The sequence below is a fragment of the Gavialis gangeticus genome, unplaced genomic scaffold (genome assembly GCF_001723915.1).
Source record: "Gavialis gangeticus isolate Ggan-Ray unplaced genomic scaffold, GavGan_comp1, whole genome shotgun sequence".
In the NCBI taxonomy this organism is placed as follows: domain Eukaryota; kingdom Metazoa; phylum Chordata; order Crocodylia; family Gavialidae; genus Gavialis; species Gavialis gangeticus.
In genome coordinates this window covers 76,275,342-76,282,749 of record NW_017729031.1, presented here as the reverse complement: position 1 = coordinate 76,282,749, position 7,408 = coordinate 76,275,342, and positions in this window count along the sequence as shown.

Sequence of the window (7,408 nt, the reverse complement as noted above, 5' to 3'; positions counted from 1 at the left end):
AGGGTTACTATCGGTGTGACCTTCCTACCACGGGGCTTTAAATCAATATGCTACGGTGGACTGGCTGAACGAGGGTCCCATTTTAGCGACATATCTGGTCACGACCATTCAACGCCATGAGGATGTATTCCCCAGGGGATGGCCGTACAAGTATATGGTTTTCCATTTGCGAAACACCCCGTACTAGGAGGATAGATGGAAAAATCCATATGGGTGAAGTTTCGGGGCCAGGTATATTCGATTGAAACGTACCCTTTGTCTCCTGAGGGTATGGCGACGTTTATAGATGTTATCTCGCCTGCCGAGATCTCTAAAAACCATTGAGTTACGTTGAAGGGTGCCAAGTACGGGATGAGGACAGGGTCCTCAACAGAAAATGGTATTCGGAGGCACGCTGTTAGCCCTTGGCCCGTCCCCTCATCTCCCATCGCATTGGCCCAGAGGGACAGTAAATTTAGGACAGAGTTGGTGGAATGATCGAGTACCATAACTGAATTAGCAGACAACTTAATAACATATGTAGAAAATACACAGTATAACATAAAAGTCTTTTGAAGGTTTTGCGTTTGCATCATCATGGTGTTCAGGCAAGTCAGTTATCCCTTCCGAAGTATCGAACGATGCCTCGTGTCGCACGATGTGGGGTCGGTATGTCTCTTTCTGTTTGTCTATGGTTTTCTGCACCGATCGATAGCTGAAATGTAAAACAGAACAGGACAGACTATGTTCTATAATATATATATACACAAATTAATTTACGGGCCTAGGTAATGGGGTTAGTGTCGGATCGCCTAGATAGCCAGTTGTGGTGAGCTAATATTTTCTGCCCGCTTTCTTCAAGCTTTACTGTATAAGGGTTGGGATAATATTCTGCTTTTCCTATTACGCCTTTCAGGACCTTCAGATGATGAGTTTTTGGGTCTGGGAGTGTGACCTACACTAGCTCAGATGTTTTAAATTTTCATTTCCAGGGTTCCACTGGCTCGACGTTTCATTGAGTCCACATCTCTTTTCCGGTGTTTAAATTTGTGAGGACTTCATGATTAAACTTGGTCCAATTTTTATATGACCCTTGTCCTTTCAGGCATAAAGCTTCCTTATACCATCCTACGGCTCTTTCTACCACCCCGTTGGACTGGGGGTGATATGGCAGATGGTGATGCCAACTTATATTGTGGAGATGTGCAAACTTTTCGATGGCAGTTGACATGAATGGTGGTCCCCCATCCGACTGTATTACTTTGGGGACTTGCCATACTGCGAAGATGCTGGTAAGGGCTGAAATAACAGCCGCTGCATGGGTCTTACAAAGGGGTATGACAGTAATTTGCCGTGTTCCTAGATCTATTGCTATCAGCCCCTTGTTGGGGACTGCAGCTCCAGGCAAAGGACCTAGCAAGTCCACTTGCCATGAACTTCTGGGCGAAAAGGTCTTCGTATTTAATGCGCCTTTGAGGTTGCTTGTCGGATGTGTTTTCTCTGTGGCGCAAGCCTCACAAGCTTGGGTGACCCTTTTCCAATCCCTGTATTTTCCATGTTTTGGATCGTTTTGTGATTCTTTTCTCCACCTCTGCTGACACGTTCGAGGACCAGGATGGCCCCAGTTCTCATGGAGCCAATTTAAGTATGGGTCGGTACATATCTCTTTATCGGTATCTTGAGCTATTAATACCTGTTCAGTATGGTCCGGTTCTTGTAGTAGCTTATCTATATATTCATGCACTGGGTCAGTATCGCTTTGATGTGATCTTGTATGTTTTATTAATGGTGGGATGGTGAATTCAGGTAGTATTCCATAAATTTCTCCCCATATATCCATATTCTCAGTGGGTGATGCATTACCAGTGATAACTTTATAGATATATTGTGAATCTGTTGCTATCACAGCAACTGGGAGTGTCCCATTATGGCACGTCAAGCAATGCGATACTACTTCCCTGAATCCCAGTAGTTCATTTTTCTGAGCAGATGTGCTCCCAGAATAGATGTCGTGTTTCTGGCAAGGTTTACAGTAGAACCCGTACTTTCCTCCGTCCCGCGTGGATCCATTGGAGGCCATCCATGCAGGCTCTGTGGTCCCATACAATATGATTGTTTGGTCTTCGGTCACAGCTTTCGGAGGTGGTACATCCTCAAGTTTCCAGTGGTGCCACTGGTACAGGTGGTTTAGCACCAGGGCACTCCAGGTGGCTGGATCCCTCTGGAAACATGGGTCCGGTCGTTCGTGACTTAAACATGGAAGTAAGGTTGCCCCTACTGCCCTCAGTTTCCTGTGTCCACATGACATTGATTTGGTTAATTGGGCAGCCAAGAGAATCTTCCCCACTGCGCCATAGCGATGCTGGGCCAATTGAATAGTGTGGTGCGCCAGGTACACGAGGCTCCCCTCGGAACCCCTCATGGTAACGAAGAGGTGCTCTTCGGAGAAACCCACCGTCACCACCAATGGCACCGTAAGGTTGATAGTGCTTAGGGGTGTGTTCTCCATGGCGGTCAGCAGCTTGTTTAATGCCTTTGCATCGTTAGATGTCCATGGGGTGCTTTGTCTAGACTTCTCATGTATCTGACGCTGTATTTTTGACAACACGGGCAGGTGTTCTGGAGATATGTAATGACGGAACCAGTTTAATTTTCCTAGGAGTGATTGATACTCCGTCTTTGTTTTCGGGGATAGATCTGCCTTAAAGGGGATGTCGAACTTCCCATGGATTGTTCCATATCGAATGGCTTTATTAAACGTCGTCCCCAGGAAGTTAAGGCTGGTCTTAGGTTCCAGGTGAGATTTTTCTGTGTTTATCTCCCATCCATCCTTCGTTAGGTGTCCTACCAGGGTTTTTGTGACTTCTTTAACGAAGTTCTGATCTCGCCCCATAATAGCTATATTGTCAATATAGCTCCACATGTGAACGGTGTTACTTTCGGGATGGTCTTCTGCAAATCCTTTTAGGCTGTAGTTAATGGCGCTTGTGGCCAATGCCGGGGCATTGCAGTATCCCTGAAGACACACATTCCATTTATATATCTGTCCTCTTACACACATATTTAATATTCCGTCGTCATCTCGGATGGGAATTGAGAAAAACATATCGCGCAGGTCTAATGTCGTTCCCCACAACGGGCGGGCTTGATACTCGGCCATTTCCCTGAGGCTCTGTAAGAGCATGTACGGGGAAGCTTGTGCAAGGGTGACACATCTTTTATTGACTTCCCTATAGTCGACTACCAATCAGACTTCCTGTGGTTTTCCAGGTTTAGGTATTCCCCAGCCAGGTGACAGCCTGGTACTCGCCTGTATCGGGCTAATGGACCTCTTTTTGATAAGTCGATCAAGCAATTTTCGTAAGGCTTCTTGAAGATGGTCCTTCGTTGGAACTGGGGTGTATTTCCACATGGAAGTTGTGATCAATATGGGTTGGTGTCGATCTGGTGGGTTGATGATGTTGATGGGCAACGCCTCCGGGACCTGATATTTCAAGTTTAACGTCCTTATTCCGGGCACCCCGAGGATGTTAATGCCCCCTAGTACTGCATCAAGGTGTTTATGATGTCCCTTAACTAGAAACTTCACATGATGGGTTGCCATCACTGCATTTAGACCTTGAACCATTATTACTTTAGTTGTCCGTTGGTGAGGAACCGATGGCTTTATTACGTTCACCTGTGCACCTGTGTCTAACAGAAATTTTGAATATGTGATGTCGTTTGGATCGTCGGGGTTCTGTATTTCGATTCTAGCGTATGGCCGTGGATCATTTTCAAAGAGTTTCGCATTATTTGCTGCTACGGTCATGTTCGTGCTTCAAAGTTTTCCTTCAATGTCTTCCTGCACTCCTTCAGTCATGTTGGCTACGTTCACTTCAAGTTTTGTTTCTAGCTCGCTTCGCTTGGGTTTTGTTCGTTTTGATTCAGTTTGTATGGTTTCTTTGAGTTTTGAGTGTCGTTCGCTTTGCTTCTGTTTGCTTGGTTTCAATTCGCTTTGGTGCATTTCATTTCGCTTTGATTTGTTTCGTTTTGGGTTCCGTTGTTTCAGTTCAGTTCGTTCACTTAGTTTTGTTTCATTACATTTAAGTTTGCTTCGTTTCGGTTCGTTCATCGTTACTTTGCTTAGTGTTTCATCGTTACATCTCGGTTCGAGTTCATCTCGCTTGAGTGTAGTTCTTGTTAATCTGGTTTCAAAGTCCGCTTCTCATTTATTGTTCTGTTCATTGGGATGGCTACAGCCGCCGGTCGCCGGACTCACGCTGACAGCGGTTACACGTTTTTTGATTTGGCTCTTTCATTAAATCCTAAGGTCCTCGCAAGAGCTCGTTGCCCTTCATCTTTTAGAAGTCGTAGTTGTTTTTTCGTAAAGCCAGACTTCTCCAAAAGGAACCCAAACATTGCCCTTTCTAATGGGGTCCTTTGTGGAGGTGAGTAACTTGTCCGAGGTGATAGGTCTCTGGCTGGTGGTGGTGAATTACGTGGTTGTGGTTGTTCATTAGCTGATGGGGGATTACGGGGTGGCCACCACTTTACTATTTGCTCGGTTGTTCGAGTCGGTTTTTGTTGGTATTCTCAAGTTTGTTGCCATTTACTTGTCCATTGAGGACGTGTAGAGGGTTTCTCGATAGGGTAAGCATACGTGGTACCATGCTGTCCGTCGGAGACGGGATACGTTCTCTTTGGAGCCTTCGGTCTCATAGCTCCTTGTAGCTGGTCCAGTTTTCCTAGTACATGCATTACGGGACCATTGATGGAAGGACTCAGTAGCAGCCTCACAGTTATACCTTGGCTGCCCCCGTAAATCTCAGTAGCTGCCTCTACGGCTTCGGTGAGGCAAGGCATGTCCCCAGGTGTGGTAGCATACCAGTGCGGCCATACTCCCTGCACCTGGGCTGGCGTAAGGTTTAACGCCCTATGCGCTGGGTTCCAAAGGGCGTATGAAGCCCCGATGATGGCATGAACCATTGCTGTGGGGTTTGCACGGCTTACAGCCCCCTCGTGCCAACTGTGAACCTTACGCTGTAAGGCCTTGACCACAAGGGCTGGAACCGGTATTGGCCAGTAATAATTGGCCATCACAGGTATCGGGTCAACGACCTTGGCATGACTCCAAGCTGCACTTCGTACCAGCTGTAGTGCTTCTTCACGGTCAATCGTTTCGTTTCCTGCCTCTGCTATAAGTCGGCCTAGCCAAGCTATGGGGGTTTCTTCGTTATGTATGCCCATTTCCTTTCTAAGCTCACTCACCTCTGAGCAGGTTCTCGACCTTGATGTCACTGTTGTCTGGACTTGGCCCTGCGGTCCGGTCACAAATTTCTGTATCGCAATTGGGTACACGGTTATTAATTCTGGTTCATTGTTTTCCATCGTATTGGTTTCGATTGTGTCATTGATTGTGCTTGAAGTTTTGGTTTCATTCATTCTTGTTATATTCGTATGGTTCCTTTTGGTTACCCGTTTGCTTATGGGTTCCATCGTATTAATTTCGCTTGTGTTGCTTCTTATGATCGTATGGTTGTTGGCTGGTTCATTCATGTTGGTTTCAATTGCGTTCGTATCTTGGCTTGTTTCTGGTTCGCTTATGGTTACGCGATTGGTTTTCTTTGAAGCTTCCGTATTGGTCGCTGTTGTGCTCGTGCTTTCACTTGTGATTTTGTTAATCCTTGCTGTTTCATTGTTGATTGAGTTGGTTCGGCTACTTGCTTCCTCAGTCGTATCTGTTCCCATGCTTATGGTTATTTTGTTGCAATTCCTGCAACTCATCTGGGTGCAATTCTCCTGTACATCCTCCTGGTGGCGCTGGCTGATGTACGGGGGCGGTGACATGTGTGCAGCGGGTGGAGCTGTCACAAGAGGAGGGGTCTCGCTGGGCGGAGCCTTGACAGAAGGCGGGCTCGGGATGGGTGGAGCTGGGCGTCTTGACATCAGCACGGGTTTCGGCGCGCTGATCATTTGGCCGGCACCATCTTGTAATGGCTGCTCGGTCAGATTTTCGTTCACAGCTCTGGTCGCAGCCATGAGCTGGGCCCTCGTGTCAGTCAGTTCTCTTAATAAAACAACATGAAACATACTCTCAAAATAGAGTGTTTATTATTCTGCCCTTCTTCCATTTTGGTCCCGTCCATTTTATTTTCCTCAGCTCTCGCTCCAGGCCTTCTCTGAATTGGGTCAGGAGCTCGTGCCCCCTCGATCCGACCGTAAGTTTTGGGCAGCTAAACTGATCCGGAGGGATGTTTTCGCCTCCCTCCTTCACATATCTTATACACTGGGCGAGCTCCCAGTCTGGGCTGGAACTGGCCGTGCCCAAGGATTTTTTACGGGCCAGGGTTACGGTCCCAGTCTCTCCCCTTGGGTGATACACAGCCCGGGGATCCCGCACTATACAGCCCAACGCTCCCGGGGTGAGCCGGACGGCCCATTCCTTGTCCCCCGGAGGGACAGGTACCGGCTTATTGAGTTTGCAGCCAGATTTGCGGCCTGGTGGAACGCAATGTGGTCCCACAAATCATCTGGACCAGTGGTCTGTCGGACTCCATTGCTCCATGGGCAGGTTTTTGCAAGCTCAGACTCCATGTCACCTCCCGTTGATCCTGTTCGTGACGCCATGTCCCAGAGTTGGTTAACCAAGCTCACAGTGTCACGGTTGGGCGGCTGGGTGGTGGCTATTGGACACGGAACAGGCGGGATTTTTGGCAATGGAGTACTGAGCGGCACGGAAGCATGTGGTTTCTTAAACAAGGTGGGTTTATTTGACTTATGCTTTTGAGGTTTAGGCAACGATCTTCAGTTACAGTAACAATGAACAAACAGAGGGGTCTGTCGGCTCATGGGGTTCACCATCAAGCCCTTGCTATCTAGCCGGAACTAGGGGTGGCTGCCTGCTGGCTAGTCCCAGACCTGGTCGACAGCTTATGAAGGGATAAACACAAACGATAGGACGAACTGTAACGCAATGAGTCGTGATGCCAGTCCCGAAGGACGATCGGATAGTCGAGGTGATAGTCGAAGTCGAAAGCCAGGTAAGTCGTAGCCAGTGTATTGAGGGTGATCCGAAAACGAAGTCAGAGTCCAAGCCAGAACAGTCCAGTAACCAGAGAATCAACACAGTAAGACCGAGGTACGAAAAGCAGCGAGAGCCCATGCTGGAGGAGACCTAACTGAGGGACAGTCCCTAAGAAGTAGCCTCTGTCCTCAGTTGAATGGATCTCCCCCCGAGGGAGGGGCTCCTTAACCTTTTATAACAATTTGGTGGCCAATTAGAATGCGTCCCTCAAAGAACTTTCTAGCCGAATGACATCATGCTCTTAGCTGACTGAGCATGTGTGAGTCTGAGCTCTCCGCTGTTACCAAGCATGCTCAGGGCTGAAAAGTAGGTCAGCCTGACTGACAGCTCTTGGGGTCACCCAGGGGACACATGCTGGGTGAG